Source organism: Hippoglossus hippoglossus, chromosome 10, assembly GCF_009819705.1.
Source record: "Hippoglossus hippoglossus isolate fHipHip1 chromosome 10, fHipHip1.pri, whole genome shotgun sequence".
NCBI lineage: Eukaryota > Metazoa > Chordata > Actinopteri > Pleuronectiformes > Pleuronectidae > Hippoglossus > Hippoglossus hippoglossus.
The window spans coordinates 21,789,542-21,809,126 of NC_047160.1; the positions used below are offsets into that span (position 1 = coordinate 21,789,542).

The following is a 19,585-nucleotide window of genomic DNA, read 5'->3' on the forward strand; positions in this document are numbered from 1 at the left end:
AAGATAGTAACAGGTAGTGAGTGACATACCCTGTCATCTTGACCTAACAGAGACTAGAGTGGCTCTTATTTGTTCATTTCTCTTTAGCAGTGGATGGACGTACACAAGAATGAAATCTTCCAAAATGAAACACACAAGTCTCTGGAACAAAATAACTAAGACACTGTAAATGTCTGATGCTTACCACTTTGAGAAGTAATCATCCCCTCAGCCATGGCCTATTCTTCTCTCTCCTCTGTTGATGTGGTCGTCCCAATTTTCTGTCTTTTATCTAGAAGTAGGGAAGAGGCAGAAATGAAAGGAGAAATTACAGCTAAGCTTATAAGCCACAATGAGAATCGATACACAAAGATCACAATTGCAAACATCTTGAAACCCCAGCGCTTAGAAATTAGACATGTTGGACCCAGCAGAGATAAATAGTACAAGAAGTGATGGCACATTGAAGCTCCACTGTGTGCTGAGCTTTCAATCCACGTTAAATGCATCCCATGGTATACAGTGTGTTTACTCTTCTTCATTTCAACCCCAGCACGCCTCACTGAGTCCATGGCTACATTTTTAGTCAAAAGATTTTTCTGCAGGAACTTTCGGATGTTTCCCCGAGCACTACGTGTGACCTACACAATGCACACTGGCCACCGCCGCTACTTTCTGTACTGTAATGAGTGCGCTTATCCAGACTGCAGGAGGAAACACAGAGGATGGTGATTATGCAAAAGGCGTGCCTGAGTTGGTAATGTGATGAGAGAGAGACAGAAAGAGAGAGAGGAGACAGTTATCTCCTCTAGTCCAAAGGCAGAGAGGTTAGGAAAAAAAAGTTTGACTCAGGACACTCTTGTTTAAAATCACTCTTGACACCCGGCGCTATTAGTACGCCATTAAGAGTTCAAGGACAATAGCCGTCCTGTTTTTGATCATTTATCCGCTGGATCCCCTCGTTAAGCCCGAACCCAGTTCCTCACAATGGCCACAGAATACTGATGGGCCGTGAAGGGGTGATTTTGCTGAATTCATAATAACCCCATTTTTATCTGTCCTTGATATTACAACAGAGCCAAATGTCTTTGACTTTCCAGATTGACAATTGAATTAGTTGATGTTGACGCAGGCCTCCTAGTAATATTATCATGACAATATCAGGCACCAGTGATACATACTAAAAGGAAACGCATCTTGACATGGGTGTTAGCCATGCTAGCTGTGGATGGAGCTTTCTGTTTGTACTCTGCGTCAGTTTTTAAAATGGACGTATCCATTTTCATACGTAAAGGCAGCATAAATGAGTCCTTAAAACAAATTGCAAAAAAGCTCATCTGGAACTCTTGAAAAAATGTGTCCTTTACTTTTAATGCAACTTTGAAAACTCCAACAGCTTCAGGTGTACATTTGAGATCAGAGTTAATTTGCAACGTTAACATTCTGATGAATGCTGGTTAGAGTTAGCAGCATTAGCATTTAAATAAGCTTGATGTTTTGATTATACCCTTACAGCTAATTATATCCTCACATTTGCAACCTGCATTTACATTTCCAACTTTGAAAATACTTTGTTGAGCATGTTTGTGGTTTTCAGAGCAAAAGAAAAACACATTTGATGTTTTCTGCGGCCCATCGTGTAGATATACTCTAAAGGCTATGTTGCGCTCAAAAAAGGGCAAAGGCCAAACAATGGCATGGTAATCATTTTTGTATGTAGTATCTAAAAGCAAAATCAAATGCATTAAAATAGCCCAAGAATCTTAAAGGTTAAAGCACCATGGTGTCTGTGAATAAAGCCTCCCAAAACTAGTAAGACTCTCAGTCTTCCTACATTATATTCTGAAGTGTAAATTCACTTTCACTGTGCTCGCTGTGAGGTCCCTAGTGACACGTGTATAAAGAAGAATGTACAGTTTCAACAGTGTGTTAGTTAACATGAATAATGGCTGTATCTTAACAGCGCCTTAAAAATAAAGTGACCCTGATTCAGATTGTACCTTCAGATCTTTCATGGACAATCTGTCAAAAAACGCTGGTCTCTGAAAAATTCTAACTGTTCCCCCGTCTGCCAGGAGCTTGGCCTTGATTCATAAGGACGCATTTGCCAACTGGAATCAAGATGAACACCAATCAAGACAATAGCTGCTCTCTTAGTGTTTCTCCCTAATTATGGGACCATTAAGTGTCGTAATATGCAAGAGCACCTGGATGTTGTTACAGACATCAGAGCTTCATTAGCATTTGTTCTTAACTACCACAGCCCGCACCCAGATAATTGGTACTTTATTTTGTGGTATGGTGTGAAGGGAGGGACAGAAATTGGAGGCATTTCTCCCCCCTCTCACTGATCAGCAGAACGTGAGAAAGATACAGTTTATATGAACAGAAGGATTCGTTGTGTAAAAATGTTGATAATTGCATAAACACAAACTATGTTCTACTTTCATAATTATGATGCAATCAAGTTTTTTCTCCTTATATTTAAAATTAGATGTTTGTGAACCTTGATCACAACAATCGAAAGTAAAGTCATTATCAAAGTGAATAAAATCTTAATTACAATGAGTCATTTTTAGTAAGGTCCAAAGTTCAATGTTTCAATGAGATTTTTTAAAACTTTTGATCCACTTTTGTTTCTCATCTTAAATTAGAATTTTGGGTTCAGGGGGTAGAAAACCTCTCTCACTAAGGTCGGGCTTAAAACTTTCCTCTTGTTAAAGCTTATGATTAGATCTTGCTTAGGTGAACTTAGTTATTCTGCTTTAGGCCTCGTCTGCTGGGGGAGCTCCCATGATGCATTGAGCACTTCTCTCTCTCACTCCGTGCATTTATATTACAGCACTGCAAGTCAATAACCGTGTTCTCTCTCTGCTTCCACTCCCTGCCCTCATCCTGCAGGTATCTATTATTCCAGAGCCGCAGGGTCAGGATCTGCCAATATCACTCAACCATTATTATTGTTATTAATTGGTGCTGATAACATTGCCGCTGTTATTATTGATAACACCTTTACAACTATGGGTATTGCTGTTATTATTGTCATTACAACCACCTGTCTGACAGTAGTACAACTGCTCCTGCTCTCTCTCTTTCCCTCTCTCCCCCTCTTTCTCCTCTCTTCCCTCACAACCTGAGGCGGTGGCAGATGGTCGCCCACCTTGAGTTTGGCTCGCATGGAGGTTTCTTCCTGTTAAATCTTCCATTGTCGCCAACTGTTTGTCCATTGTGGGAATTGTTGGGTTTCACTCTACATGTTGTAATGTCTCGACCTCACTCTGTAAAGTACTCGAGGATGTATGCTGAGATTTGGTGCCATGCAAAAAAAACAAAATGAACTGTGATTTATTTTAGTGTCGAGCCTAAAGTGATAAATTTGAAACTATATGCCAGATTAGCGCATCCCTCTGATCCAAAGTCTTCCCCTTCAATGTCACAAACACACAGCTAATAAAGCAGAACCAATTACTTTGCGCAGCTGGGCATCTTTTATATGTTCCTTTCGATCTTGAGCATTTGATTGCTTGTAAATACACGCTTGATTTATACTTCTTTACAGTGTAAAACGCAGTGGGCCCAATGACAAGAAAGCAATTAATCACATTAGAATGCCAATTAAGAAGTTGGTCTGCTCCAGTGAGGGTAGGAAAAAAAAAAAAAAAGCGAGGGAATTGAAGATGTGAGAGAGTTTCCCTCCAGGAAGTTAATGTGAGCCATTAAATTACATCCATCACTCCCACTCCTCCACACAGACAATGTTTCACATGTAAGCACTTAAGAGCTGTACAGTAAGACGATTTAAATCCACTGGACTCTTGTTACATAACCTTTTTCTTTTTTGTGTGTGTGGCTGATTTGCATTTAATGTGTAAGAGCTTGGACACTTATCACCATCAAACGTGCTAATAATAACAGTGGGTGCTGTTAATATGATATACTTCTATTTTGCCAAAGCTCCAACAATAAGTGCTCGGTAAAAAAAAGTGTACAGTGTGTTCCAACCTACATTACATGAGATGATTTAAAATAGCACAACTTCAGTGGGAAAATAGAGACGACTCCGGGGAATCGATACCTAGATAGAGTCTCCACTATCGTAACAGAATCATTGAGATTTGATTAACCTTGACTAAAACTTTGTTACCTTGTCATAACCCTAACACTAACCCATGACTTGCCTTGGAGCTCAGTCAGGTTAATTTGGTATAACTTGATGTATTCCCCGAGCGCAAAGGTGAAAAATATGAATTGCTAATGATTTAAACTGAGACAGTATTCTGGAATCAAAAATAAGTATAGTCATGGGCAGTGTGGAAGTGGAGGGTGTTCATGGCTTTTTTTTCCCGACCATGATTTGGATGTTAGCTAACCAGCACTACTTTTCTCTAGAGTTAAGAAACTGCCAACTTTCTGCATCCACCCTCTGAGCCTTAAGGGCGTAAGACGAAAGAAGGACTTTTGAGTCTTGCCGTAAGCTAACAAGGTGCTAAGTATCTCACCGAACATAAAATCAATGGAGCGTCAACACAGTCAATGCACTGTGGGGATCTTTGCATACAAGATCTGGTAGCCTTAGTGTTGTTTTGCTCAATCAATAACCAATCAGCAATGTCTAACACGAGTCATGTCCCAGTGATGGAAGGTGGACTGGCATTACTGTTTCCTCTTAAAGCGTTGACATAGGTTACCGTCGCTGAGAGTAGCTGGAATGTAGATGATTATGAATAAACTAGTTAATTTAAAGAACAAAAGTGCAATTGACGAGAGGATTGAGCAAAGGTTGGCAATACCACAACTTCTCACAGTTTCCCACCTTTCTTTCATATGGAATCATTTTAATCTTTATGTTGGCGATGGATAGTATCGTGTATTTACTTATATATCTACATTTTTTTTAAAATCCCATTGTCATTAATTGGTTGTCCTTAACCATATATGTACCACTGTAACCATGACAATAATAAACCTTGAAGAAGTACAGATTTGAACCAGTCTTGACCTTAATCTTAAGTAGTTCTTGTGACTAAACCTTACAACTTGTTGTTAGCATGATGACGCAGGTCTGAAACCCCTGAGGCCGTCATGGCCCTATTTCAGGAGCTGCGCCTATGGGTCATGTCAGAGGCTGAGAAGAAATATTCTTTACAGTTGTTCGGGATGGAGATAAAAAAAACCCCTCTTCACATCAATCTTTGATGGGTAGTTTAAAGGATTTGGGATTTTCACAGGTCAGTTATCCACCTGGCATCAGAAATTGCAGCGATGTGTCAACAGGAGCAGCGACTCCAGGTGAACCGAACCTAAAGTAGCCTTAGCACTAACACAACCGGCTCTTCTTCAGGAGCAAGGAAGAGCTGCTGTGGCTCTTTCAGAAACAATTTTGACTTTGAAGCTTTCAAAATCATAAAATATAAAGTGGAGACACCTCAAGGCTGAAGCAACCAAATCTGTCTCATCTAAGTACTGTTTTCATCACCATGCAGGGATCCCAGAGAGTAGCATCAGTGAAGTAAAGTAACAAAAGGCAGTGAAGTTTTAAAGGTATGAAACACAATCGTTATAATAGCAAAAATAAAGAAAAACTCCCAGCTACAGTTGTTTAGATATTTGTCATCAGCCCATCACTGAACTATCTGTATGCGTACATTTATGTGTGTTCATGTACATTCTCATTTTTCATCGGACAAATATGCCTGTTTCATATTTTTCCACAGTTTATTGTTATACAATGCTGCTTGTGTATTTGTCCATAGTCCACATGTGTGTATTGGTCCGATGTGATACACTATGTACATTTACACACAGACTGTATCTTGTTTCCAGTGTAACTTAAATTTGACAGGCAGCTCCTTGAGGGTCTTCGCATCAAGTGGAACCATTTTGACTGGCCTCGGCTCCAGGGGCCTCAGCACGACTCCGGAGAGGAAGAGAGCGAGCCGAGTGGCTGGGTTCGTGGAAAAAGGGAACTGCACCACCGCATGCTGCCTATCCGTTCCTCTTAGCCGACTCAGTGGCCCGTACCTCGCCTTAATGAAATGTGGCAACACACACAGACACATGTAGCACGTCTACTCTAATTAAACAAGAAGGCTCAGCCATCTCCTGCACCCCCTGGTGGCATCATGCAATTGACTCCGAAATGTTGTTTGGAGTCTGGCACCAGCGATGGCAGTCATAGCAGAAAATAAGCTAACACCACTACAGAAATACTGCTTAGGTATTAATGTTTTGTATAGATTGTGGTTCTATCTGTATATTTAAATTAACAAACCTTGTGCGACACTTTGCATCATTCGATTTTACAAGTAGGCGAGGAGTCATAAGGGGTAATGTATTAAATCTACAGTATATAGCTCAGACATTAAATGGAACAAATATCTCTGTGTTTGCCTTATGTAGCTATTTAGTATTTTACATGTGGCATAATTCAATTATCTTCTTGAACGGTAGTTTATTGTTTTGTTACCTGTTGTCACCTCTAATCTATAAAAAAAACTCTGCAAATGCAATAGGGGATTTTTACCTTTGCCTTCACTTTACTTCATGAATGTATAAATATGCCAGATACAGCTGCTGAGATAGGTAAGCTTTTGCTGCATGGAGCTTCCATAAAGCCAGTGTAATCGTTACAGATTGATTCAGGGTTTAATTCTTGTTGATTTAATTATAGGTGCATAAAAATAATTAGTACGGTAATTTAACACATTTACATGTAATGACACAATTAAATTGTTAATAAAACAATTATTGGTATGTAATTAGATCAGTAATTAAATGTTTTATTTCATTATTTGGTGTGTGTTGTGAATAAATTACACAATATATATTATTTTCAAATAAATTGTGTTTAATAAATATTTTAAGTTATTATTATTTATTTATGTATTTCACAAAACACGGGTTAACTACTAAACAGAGTTTAACACTTGACTTGCTTTTATGAATTTTCATCACAGTGCTGCCTTTGTTGCTTCAACTTGGTGACAAGTGAGGTGGTTGTTTTCCTGTGGCTAGACAACTGTCTAGTTCACCAGCTCTTCAAATTGCAAACATAAATACATACTCTATGTCAACAATTTAAGTGCTTGGTCTGAAGTTCATGATGTAAGTGCATTCAGGACATGTACAAATCCACTTTTGCTTGTTTAAAGGACACAAAAATGTTGCTGTGTAAGTTTCAACCTGGTCTCTTGATTAATCTTGTGTGTGTCTTGGGCTGTGTCCGTAATCACTCACTAATCACTATATAGTAATTTCACCATTTTGTTGTGGTGTCTGAATGTTAAGTGAAGTTTTTCATAACCTATTTAGTGCACTCATTGTTTCCCATACTGCATTATGGAAAATAGTGTACTAACCGAGCAATACCTACCATAATGCATTGCGTTCGCAACAGATAGACGAGAGGAGAGAGGGCGGCAGGAAAGGTCCGACTAGTCTTATAAATGTAAAATACAAGCAGAGCAGAACAGAAGTTAAGTGTGGCTTTCAAAGCTGAGTTGAAAAAAGGTGAATGAATGGAAAAACACAAAAATGTTACGATAATTAAGCTGCCATAGAAGAGCTTATAGGATTTTCACATTGTTCTGAATTGAATCGAGGTATGAAAATACATTCTAGTGTCGACAAGAAGCTGTAGATACATTGCACTTGTCAACTTCAGTAAATAAGCACAACTTGTTACAAACTGGATCAGCTATGTTTGTTTGAATTTGCATCAGAGCAATGACGACTCAAACATCATCATTGTCAAATGCAGAAAATTCTCCACAAGAGCACTGGGTTACAAAACAACAGCATCCAGTGTCTTTGTATAAGTACATCTATAAGCTATAAATAGAGTAGCAGGTACACAGCAGCCAAGGTACTTCCACCCCCCCTTGGGGAAAGTCTATACATTTGTTCCCCCCCTGGAGTCTTCAGTCTTCCACCACTGAGCAGTCATCGTGAGAGCTTCTTCTTAATGTTTAGATCCCCGCAGTTGTAAAATTGAAACATGTAATTCTAATGTCTCTCCCTCTACTTTTCTCAGAGATGCACATTCCAGTGATAAAAGGATGTGGGATATGAATTAGTGTGGGATAAATATGGGCTTATATGAAGTACACATCATCATTCCACACTAGCCAACTGACAGTTTGGCAGGTGCAGCCATAATGCTCTCACTGCCTCCCCTAGAGCTATCCATAGTGGTGACTATGAAATATGGACAGCAGCAAATTGAGATTCATCAGGCACGCCTGCCTTGCTCACTGAAATCTATATTCAATTTTGGAGCATCTGTCATGGCAGTGGCAGGCTAAGGCATGCTGGGATTGAGAATCACTTAAGTGTTCAGAAATTGTACATAGTGGCAAAAGGCTCTTTCTGTGAATCGGCCTGCCACTCTGTCTCTTTTCCTTCTGCGAGTAACTTCACAGAAAAAAATATATTTTACTGCACGTCGGTATTTGTTTATTACAAATCGAATAAACGTTTCTATTCACAAACACAGTTCAAACAGCAATTTCTCAGCCAACACCAAAGAAACCCTTCATTATTTAGTGAAATAATCAGAGCATCCTTCTGTGATCATTAGTTTAAAGAGGCTTTGTTACCATTGGCAGCCTATTTCATATGAAGTGAAATCTGTGAATACAAGCTCAGTTGAAGTGGCCATAGTGTTGCTGGGCAAGAGATACTGAATGGTTTTAAGTGTTTAAGTTATACACTATGTTGCTTAAGGTTTAGTCACATTTCTCCATTTTTTACTCACCGGAATAACATCAATTAACACGTTCTTCATTCTGTCACACAAATATTGGACAATTCAAACCAATTATTTTCCATCACATGCGACAATGAGAGCACGTGGATGGTGCGACAGAGTAGACGGGAGCATGAAATCCTCGGTCCTATGGCGACTGCCGCACTCAATTTTCCTTTTCTTCATGCTCGCAAGAGTTTATGATTAAGAGGCAGCAATTGGCTAATTATCTACAGTGGGAAGAAACAGAAAAGGTCAAGGTTTGATCTGCAGAGTTGGTGTCTGCTCTCTGTGAAGTGGGTCAAAGGAAGCTAAGAATTCTCATTACAGATGGATCTGTCAGCAGCCGGGCAAGTGGAGCTCCGTCTCCCACAAGGACGCCGACATGAGATTACACCTGCGGCTTTTCGGCTGAGGACCACCAGGGCTCCCTTAAATCCACAAACGCCGCGCTAGGATGATTCACTGGAAGGGTGGTGGAAGCTGTTGTGCTCATCCGTTGACCTTATGTGCTCGACTCGACAAATCAAAACGGCAACTGACTTCCCCCTCATCAGACAGCTATTTTCTATGGTATGGCCTTAATGTTGGTTATAGATTCGAAAGGGGGCAACAGAGAAAACACTTCAGGAGGAAGAAGTCAGGTTCAAAGGGTTGCCTGTATATACCCACAACCTCTTACCTCTATATACCAGAGACAGAGGATAAGGAGTGTGAATGTCAAATACATCCGATAAAGATGCATCATCCGAAATACCAGTTTAACCTCAGATGTGCAAATATTAGGATAAAATCAATTCTACGAGCAAACATAGGACTGAAACTAAAACAATATTCTCCTTTCTTAATGTGCATGCACTGAACCAAGAAAGAAATATACTTATGTCAAGCCTGTTAGAAATATAAATGAGCCAAAACATACATAATGGCATCCACGCTATTAGGAATGATATTACATGCAGGTTTATGTCTGCTGAGGCAATTCAGTGGCTGCGGCCTCCCATCTGTTATTGTTTAAATGTAAAATGGCTTCCATCTTTAAGGCTTGTCATCACTCTGTCAGTAGAAACACAGGATGCATAATGGCACCAGTAAAGCTCTTTATTATTCCATGGTGAACAATGAGCCGTGTCAGCTGATAGAGGGAGACCCCCCCCTCCCCCCTCCCCTCCTCATTCCCAAACTGTGGAACCCAGGGAAGTGACAATCAATATGAATGCTTCATTTGGTTTATGTGTACCAATGAAGACACCACAGCAGAAAGAAATTGTTTTTTCTCCCTACCTATTGTTTTAGCACATTTTCCCTCCAGAGACACTTATCGTCTCTACAGGCTGGTTCCAAACGATTAACAAAAAGTATGAAACGCGTATTGATTTGCATATTTCAACAATTTATACAGAGAACAAATAAACAATAAACGTGTATGGATGTCGTGTTTCAAATACACAAACTCGCAGGTTAAAGTTTAATTGCGGTGCGATAGTCAAACGACGAACGTTACATTGATTTTTCCACCATTTGCTCATTTGAACAAATTACATGACTGTTTTTTACAAAGGTTCTTATCAGTGTCAGAGAAAGTTGTGCCACATCCAATCTCAAAAAACACCTGGCGCTCTGTCACTCATCACTCCATCAAAGCATCGACCAGGCATGGCTGAAATGTCTGATGACAGAAAGGGTGAAAATATAGGAAGGACGTGATTCTATAGACAGATGTATAATAAAAAGATACAGAAAAATGCCAAATATTGCTTGTTATCTTTAAGTGAATGGGCTGGTAGTGTTCAACTGAAAACACTAGCCCTTAGGGGAGATTGTCCCTGGGCCTGATGTCTCTGGGGGACAAGACAAAACTCAACGGAGGAGCCCTCCTACCCGACCCCAGAGCCATGTTAACCATGTTCCATTGCCACAGTCACACCTCAGTTCTCCCACCACAATCCTCCCTTGTTAAAAACAGTTTGCTTCATCTGTTGGTGGAAGAAACTTAACACAACATAATGAGGTCTAAACAACGAGACTTTTAAGATAAGTAAATTTGAACATTAACAAGAAATGGTTGAAAACACAAAATGGAGAGAATAATAATATATTGGCTGAATATCACACATCTTCTCTACTGACATATTCAAGCATGGCACCTGGAGATGGCAGATAGCAACACTATCATATATTCCATCAGCTGCATCAGGCAACATTTTCAAATACAAACTATTTATACTTTGGCTTGCCTGAATATTTGATGGTTTTCTATCTACTGAAAGATGTGCATCCACATTTCCCAGTAAACCTATCTGGGATTTCTATCTTGCATTAGTCCAGCAGCGTAAATAACCCTTGTTAGAGAGACTACATCATCGAGGCTCTGCACCTAGAACAGAACCTTCCATTATGTCAACACCTACTATTTCATCTCAAAATGGCTGCTTTTAAAAAAAAAAAGAAAAAAAAGAAGCTCCATGGTAATTTTAGAAATCTCTGTGCGGTGTGCATACAGCATGTGTTTATATGGAGATTAGTCCAGCATCAGTGTGTGAAAGATAACCAAACCATCCACTTATGATCTCTGAAGAGATCCCTCTCCACTGTTATGCTTGTTAAGAAATGGGGTAGCTCAAAGAATACGTCTGGAACAATTATCCCTCAGGGAATGGAAGCTATTGTAGCACTTGCCGCTTTTTGAGTGGTGCCATTGCAGCTCAGACGACTGGAAACAGAAGTCCTATGCGCAATGCATCAAAGCTGGAGGTATTTTTGTTCTGGGCCCCTAAGTGATTTTAGTGGGGCTACAGTATTTACGAGCCTCCACGTTACATCGTGTGTTGATCTTTCATATTATTTGTTCCAGCATTTGAGGCAAAATAATAATAATAACTTGAATTTATATATCACCTTTCAAGAGACCCAACGGTGCTTTACACGTTTCACTAGGGACCAAGAGAAAAAATAAAATCCACACAAAACCGGACAGAAATAAACAGCACTAAATGGCAGAGTGGAACGTTAACTGAGGCCAAAGTCCTTGGTGAACAGGTGGTGTCTGAGGAGTTTTTTTTTGAAGATGTCCAGAGATGCAGCATTGTGGATTTCAGCGGGGAGAGAGTTCCAGAGGGTGGGGGCTGCGACACAGAAGGCTCTGTCTCCAAAGGTTCACATTGCTCAGTTTTGTCCAAATCTGCATAACCAGGCCCCGTAATCAAGGCCAGAGGATTGAGTTGGCTCTTGTTCAGAGAAGCGGCTATAACACAACAAGATAAAATGCTTTGGCAAGACTAACCACTTGGTGACGAGGAGTGACCTTTAAGAAAGCCGATTGGTCGGCTTCCACTTTAAGTCGTTTAAAGGCAATTATCTTGCTTGGAGAGGAAAAAAAGTCATAAACCGTCATTCAACTCATGTTTCAACCGCTCTACTGTATCAGTTTGCTTACTTTGGTGTAGTATCATGTGTCTACGAGTTCTTCTGCCGCTATGCTATGACCGTAAATGAAAGCAAAACATTTTGCCGCTATCTCTTTACTGTTCTCCTCATGCTTAAATGACTGCAGCGGGATCAGTGCAGTCCCTAAGCAGGAGAGAACTGAAAAAGGTCACAACGGGGGGATGAGAGAACAGTGTGAGTCAAAGAAGCTACATTTCTCCATTCGGCGCTCTGCTTAGAGATTGAGTTACACGGGTACATTACTGTGTCCCAGAGCTACCCTGGTCGCACATCTGGCTGAAAATGGCTTCTTCTGTTATTTTCAAACCAAGCAGCAAGGACATTCCGGATTTGTCTGTAAGAACACTTCACTCAGTCGCACACATAAATATGATTTATTAACTAAATCTGGATTTCATGGCTATAGTTCTGTAACGGAGTACAAAGAGGCAGGTGTGAACCGGAAACATTCATGTCCGCGGTACACAGCCATCTCACGGCTGTAGATTAAACCTCTGTGTTTTTATTAGCCTGCATTAAATAAGACACTTAAAGTGCTTTCTCTGCTGTCAACACACTAATGGAGACTCAGTAGCAGCACTGGTTAGCTGGGAACTTTAAGTACTTGATGGCTTTTATCTAGAGAAATGTTTGGTCCGAATGTGTGCAGGTTACAAGTTAAAGTTACTAGCTCCTCATCAAAACAACAATTGGAAAGAACAAGCTTCTGTCTTCCCAAAAAGCTACAGAGCCCACGTGTGCACCCCCCCATGTCCTGAAACCTCTGAGAAATGTGTTTTAATAGAACTACACAGCTCAGGATTTTCAAGTTAAAAGAAAGTCATTTGGCTGCAGACATCAACTGGTGATCAGCCGATTTTCCCCAGTGCTCTCTAACACCCGTTCACATGACTGAAGGGTCTATTTAAACACCTCAGTTCCCGCATCTATCCGCCATTACCTCTTATTATTTTGCAAGCTAACAGATACTTACGAGACTCGTGTGACTATGAAAACACTGGTGTGTGGAAATGCTTATTAAAAATGCTACATTAATTTTTATGAACAGGATGTTAAATTTCTCTCTGAACTTTTTGTATTATTGTATTTTTTATTTTTCTGGCCTATGACCTGAATGGCATTACCTTCATTACCTTTTCCTGGTTTGCTGCAATACACTGAATCATCCTGTCACCATCTGCTGTATTCACCATTATGGGGATTAGTTCATAGCAAACAGCAGAGAGACGAAGGTACAAGAGGTGAAACACAGCTGATCAGCTCATTAGTGTGAAATATATATATATATCACACTGCGTTAATTTCAAATGTATGGCACAGTGTATTCCATCTTTTATATCATTCTTACAACCTACTGCAGAGTATTGCAGCATGTATGTAACACAGATGTCCTGGAATCGCCGACAAGAATCTCACTAAATGCAGAAAGTATGTGAAAAAGTTCAGTATAATGTTTATCAGACGTGACAGCAAGAAGTCCCAGTAATGATGAGAACACTATGAAACATATAACGAGCCCACAACACAACAAAAGGAGCCATAAGAGATTATTGTTACCACCTCAGGACACATACATGTTAGATAAATACATGTCTGTCAAGTGGAAATCTAAATATTTTACTGATAAACAGACATCACAGTGTGGGACTAATGTTTTTTTCATTGAACGCAGTCACTGTGTTGTACAATTACACAAAGGCTAAATACACGGATATGCCTCTAATGTTGTCTTTACACCCACCTCCTCTCTGCGATAAAGACAACATGGAGGTGGAAGTCAGCGGGAAATGAAAATCCTCCTTTGTAATTTCCCACTTCTGCCACAGAGGTATTATTTGGCATCAAACTGTGTCGTGAGGTTAATGTTGATTTAATTTGCTATTAATTGTAACCTTCTGTCTGCAATTCAAGAGCGATACATAAACTGTTAAAATCATAATTCCGTCGCACTTAACGGAGATGAGATGCCGAAGTGCGCGGAGGCAAGGTAGTGGCGAGACGAGTCCATTTGTTCACCGCGTTGCCAGGAGTCAGGCAGCTGGTTAATTGGCTCAGCGTTCTCCAAAGTACTAAGAGCAGTAATGATGTCAGTCTGGATCTCTCCAAAGGTACATGGGTTCACTGACAAATAGGAATCACTTAACAGGTGTAATAATTGTGCCGCTCAGCAGTTTGTCTGTGCGGTAGCAGGGCAGCCATGTTACAACTTACACAACACGCACTGAACCAACATGGACGGACCACATGCTATGTAAAACAACATAGCACAGCACACTCTTGTCTAGTGAAACTGTAGAAACATGTTTGTGGTTCTGCCGTTGGAAATCCATTGTTTTGCTGTTTACACTTTTCACAGGACGGTGCAGTGGCAGCAGAAAAGTCTCATCTATAATGGACAGAATCGTTCTAATATCGGCCGTCGGAGACAGATCTCCCACCCGGCACCACTTAGTCAAGAGATTCTACATTTCAGGCAAGTCCTGCACTTGACCCACAACATCACTATTCAGATACCTGTCAATACAGAGAGGGACGAACACCGAATCCATTAGAGCACTGCATTCAGTGAGATTTATTCCAGTCTGACTCTTTGACATAAAGTACCAGACCATTTTTTGACCAGGAAAAATATGATAGCTTAAAATGCCTTGGAAATGATATCAAATTGTGATGCCTACATGCTAAAAATGTAATTTAATTATTGAATTCATTTCTTCTTTTATTTTATCAGTGTATTTACTTCATTGTTCATCCTCATTGTGTCTGATGAGGGTTGTTAAAAATGACAGCTTGTATTATTATCTCCTCTGGACTGAATCTTGCCTTCTTGTGAAGAATAATATTTAATAAGTTTATGATTTCGAATCAGTGGATACTCACAGACTTCAAGGTTACAAACAAGACAACAACGCTGAAGGTAACTTACTTTGTTTAGAAGAAAACATAGCGGAGCATGTTTTAGAGACACCAATCTAAGATTACACTTTATCAACATATACTGGGTCACCAAGTATGAAATAAACAAATGAAACAGTGCCACATATCCCATGGTAACTACCTGTTTTAATCCACCTGTATATATGCTACATTCTGCCAAGCATCAATTTACTTTATAACAACTAATGCGCCCTCAGGCTGTTGTAGGTAAAACCCCAGACACACAATGAAAGGGCAGATCTGGTCATCCAGGTCACGACATCTGGAGACGACTGGTCAGCATTAGAGAGTGGCGCCTCAATTAGGTGCCCGGAAAAACCACAAGCTTTACTAAGCAGGAGTCTAAGGTCTCGACATGCGGCTCTCCTTTCAATGCAGGTCCAAGCACACAGCAGATGAATCACACAAGATCAGATGACCTACCTGTCTCCCCCGTTAGATCGACCTCGGCTACTTTTGTTTGACGTCTTCAAAGTGGCACGGCGCTAACTAAATGCTCCCACTCGGGAGTTGAAGCCACCACTTTACACCGTCTTGCTCTAAATGGCTTAATAAACGTCCCTAGAATTGGAGAGCATCACAATTGAAACAGGAACAAATTTATACAAACCCATGAGGTAATCCAACATGCCATATATCTTAAAACGCTGCTCCCGAGTACATAGGAGATATTTATATATATTTTTCCATACAGGACATTTAGAGAGAATCGATTTGTCGGTGAGCAGCAGAGAGGGGAGGGGGTGTCACGGAGCATGGAATGAGGGTGGAGTGTTGCACTTTGGGTGTCAGGTGTCTCCTGCACTTTTCTGGGCAGATAGTGATGCCAGTGTGTGGGGCCTGCGTGCAAATTAAATGGAGAGACAGAAAAATGCATTATTGATCAGGGTACTGCCAAAGTGTCTCGCTCACAGCACAGGATCAGGTTTGGGTACAGGGTAATTAATCCATAGGCCTGAATAAAAGCAGAGGAACTGATCTGTACCCCCGCCTTCCTCGTCTGCCTCTGCCTCTCTCTTTGTTCAAATGTCTGCTTCATTCAGCGAAGAGAAAAATAGGTCGCTTGCTCGTAGGCAAAAACCGGTGCAAGGCGCCACTGGGATAGCGAGAGCACAAAGAAATGCACACACACACAGAGACACGCACTCATGCTGTTGCCTACGCATGTACACTTACTCACAGACAGACACACGTGCAAACACACGGAGAGAAGCAGAAACGGAAGGAAGAGACAGAGGAAGAGAGACTCGGAGCACCTGGGCGTTTCTTTTCTATTCTGCCAAACCGAGCAGAGCAGGTGTCTGTGTGATTCTCTCTGTATCGTGAACTGTAATCTCACACTGCAAAGTCTTAACGCCATCTTCAAAGACATTTTATACGCGAACGTTTTACACAACCAACATGGTTTGAGATAGAAATTGTGTTTTTCATTGCAATTGTTTTCAGAGTTTACTTTAGTATGTAGTTCAATAATTGTAATATTTCAGTAGGGAGGGTTGTCCACTAACCAGAAGGTCGGCGGCTCGATCCCCAGCTTCTTCCGCCTGCAATCTGAAGTGTCCTTGGGGGGAAAAAACACTGAACCCCTGTCAGCTGTGCAGACGCTGTATGAATGGTGTGTAATATGCTGCGTATTGAAGTGCTGTGTGTGAATGGGTGAATGTGACTTGTCTTGTAAAGAGCTTTGAGTGGTTTGTAATAATGGAAAAGCTCTATATATACACAGTCCATTTAGAGAAATGTGAAAGCTGTCACTCGTAAAAACAAACCACAAATAATTATCTCCCGACTCTGGAGCTCCTTTAGCTCAATGTTGGGTTTTAGTAGCTTTTAGATTTTGGTTTTACACAACTTCAATGTTGTAAAGTTGTGACATCACATAGTTACAGACGTCCTGAAGGTACAGTTTTTAAATACAGGCTGTGGCTGCATTTCTCCTTGTGGCTTCACTATTCATGTGAAGTAAGAAATGGAAATATTACTTTTTCTAATATGAGAAATCCTTTTTATAAAGGGTATTTTAGTTTTTCATAGATATGGTTATTCTTGTGGCCACTCATTTCAGTACCTCACAGGCTGTATGACAGTACCTCTAAATTCCTGCACTGGGTATAGTCTCACAAAACGCAGCTTGTCGTCATATTCAAAGAAAAGGAGGATTTGATGTAACAGGAGCCTCAGGCAAGTCATATTCTACATCAATACAATAAACAGATGGGCTGAGATACCTACAGACCCAACGTAATACACTTCTGAGTTGTGTGCAAGGTTACAAGGTCCCTCTTGTTCTGTGTTGCATACTTTTGTCAACAACAAAGTATAACAAGCCCCAAGGAACAACATTAGCAAGCAGAGAATAACAAGGAACTCACTGCAGGATGCACAGTACTCTCAATACTTTTTCAGTTTATCTTCCTTTGAATACAAATAATTGTAATTTAATGGAATTAACTCATGATTAGGGTCAGATTGTGATACTCATCATATATTTATTTGTTCACAATGACTCCACAGAACTGTGTACACAATACATATTTAATACAAATTTTAAACCACGCTGTATTAGGGACCTGTTGTCCTGCTGAACCCTTGTAAAAGAAAATGTAAAAGAAAGATAATTGTAATGGTTATTCACAAAAATCTTGTTCCAACTTTTTTCTGTCATTCATGAAATTTGATTTATGAAGTTGGTCATTTAAATTTAGCATCTGGCTGCAGGCTTAAGTGTGAACATAAAAATAGATCCGCCAGTGTCACTGAGGAAGACACAGGTGACGTGTGAATAAGGTTTAACACTTATTCTCAACCCTTCCCCCTGATAATGGCCTCACTTATTGACAGTAAATAGAAATCAATGAATAAACAATATACGGTTTATCACCACATCAACTGACTAGAGAATAGGTTCTGAATATTCATCGTCAAATCAAAATGAGCTTCAACAAATAAACAGAACAAACTACTGTAAAACAAAAGCTCCATTGTCTGAATGTCCTGTCAGATAGACGTGCCTGTATTTCTACCGACCTGAAATGACAACACAGAGTTAGGTCTATCGTGTGAGATTCCCAGTAGTAGCAACTGGAACATTCATTCTGCTTATAGGTTTTCTAAAAGCAACGAGGCTTCACAATTGAACAAAGGTGATACTTTGATGCCGAGAATACATTTGCAACTCATTACTTTCCTTGTAGATGCTGATAAAGACAACTACGTGGCAGATGGTCATCTTGATACACTAAGAGGTTATAATATGCACATGAGAATTTCCATTAGCTGGTTTGCACCACATCCACCCATCACTACAATGTGTGTGGGCTCCTGCTCTGCATCTGTCTCACTGAACGCTCAGAACCCACATCATGCATTTCTGCCAAAAAGGGGTTTGTATTCTATGTCTCTAGTAGTTTTACAAAGACAGACACTTTCTGAAGTATTAAAAGCAAAGACTGCACAAAAAGATGGGAGATGAGTCTCCACTTCAGCTAAATTATCCTGGATACAAGTGTCTCCATCTTGTGCTCTTCACATCGTCTGGAGCCGGAACCTGTGCAGTGGTGATCGGCGCAGTGTGGAGCCGACGACAGAAGCTCGACCAATTGAGAGTCAGTGTCAGCTGTCAATCATGATGTTTCACCCTGTTTTATAACATCGAATAACTAACTAAAATAAACGTCATGGAAATACTGACGTATGTATGTATTTAGAGTGCATAACTCTCAAAGGCCCATTAGTCCCCTTAAACTCAATAGAGCTGCAACACATTGCACACACTCATAGAACACTCATCCTTATCTGGAGTTTTCCAGGTAATCCATCTAGTATTTCTTTGCGTAATCTTGCATCTACACAAACTAAACAATAACCAAATGGATAGGGGTGAAATCGAAACCTCCTTGTAGATGGTAAAAAAATAAATGACTTGTAATTTCACTTTTTAGTTTGGTCCATGTCCCAACTGCTAACATGGAGGAGGCAGGGTTTATGACCTATATTACAACCAGCCACAAGAGGGCGATCAAGATTATTTGACTTCACTTTTGACTCCTCCGATAGCACCTTTATTTTTTTTCAGATCAACTGATGCCTCCTTTTGTCAGTGCATCCCCCAATTATAGCTGTTTGATGAAATGAACCAATTAAGCAGTGGACTAGTGCTCAGGGAGAGATGCATCTCCTAATGGCTGAGATTCACTCACAGGAATGCCATGTCCATATCGCCTCTCCACCTCATTATCATGCAGCTATTAGCCATCACTCACATCTACTGAGGCTCACATGCACTCACACCCAGCAAACAGGCTTTCATCCATGTGCTTTGGTGAATCATAATGCACAAACACTCGAGTGACTGGAGCGCAACAGGAAACCATCCGCTGCTCTCGGCAGATACAGTCCCTCTGTAAAATCGGTGAGCGGCAGATAAAATTAAATGGTGTGGGTTCAAGAGCATAAAAGCCCGTACTTGACCCTGGG

At 40.4% G+C, this 19,585-nt stretch overlaps 1 protein-coding gene across 2 annotated transcripts in view; it reads right to left on the reverse strand.

Annotated features, from left to right (window-relative positions):
• The window catches only part of lingo2 (leucine rich repeat and Ig domain containing 2), a 191,563-nt gene that overhangs the window by 78,900 nt on the left and 93,078 nt on the right, over nucleotides 1-19,585 (reverse strand). The window contains exon 4 of one of the 2 annotated variants that reach the window (XM_034598526.1): nucleotides 185-271. The exons of the other annotated variant lie outside the window; for it this stretch is intronic. The gene's annotated coding sequence lies outside the window, so the exon portion shown is untranslated. The remainder of the gene's footprint in view (nucleotides 1-184; nucleotides 272-19,585) is intronic. 2 annotated transcript variants of the gene reach the window in all.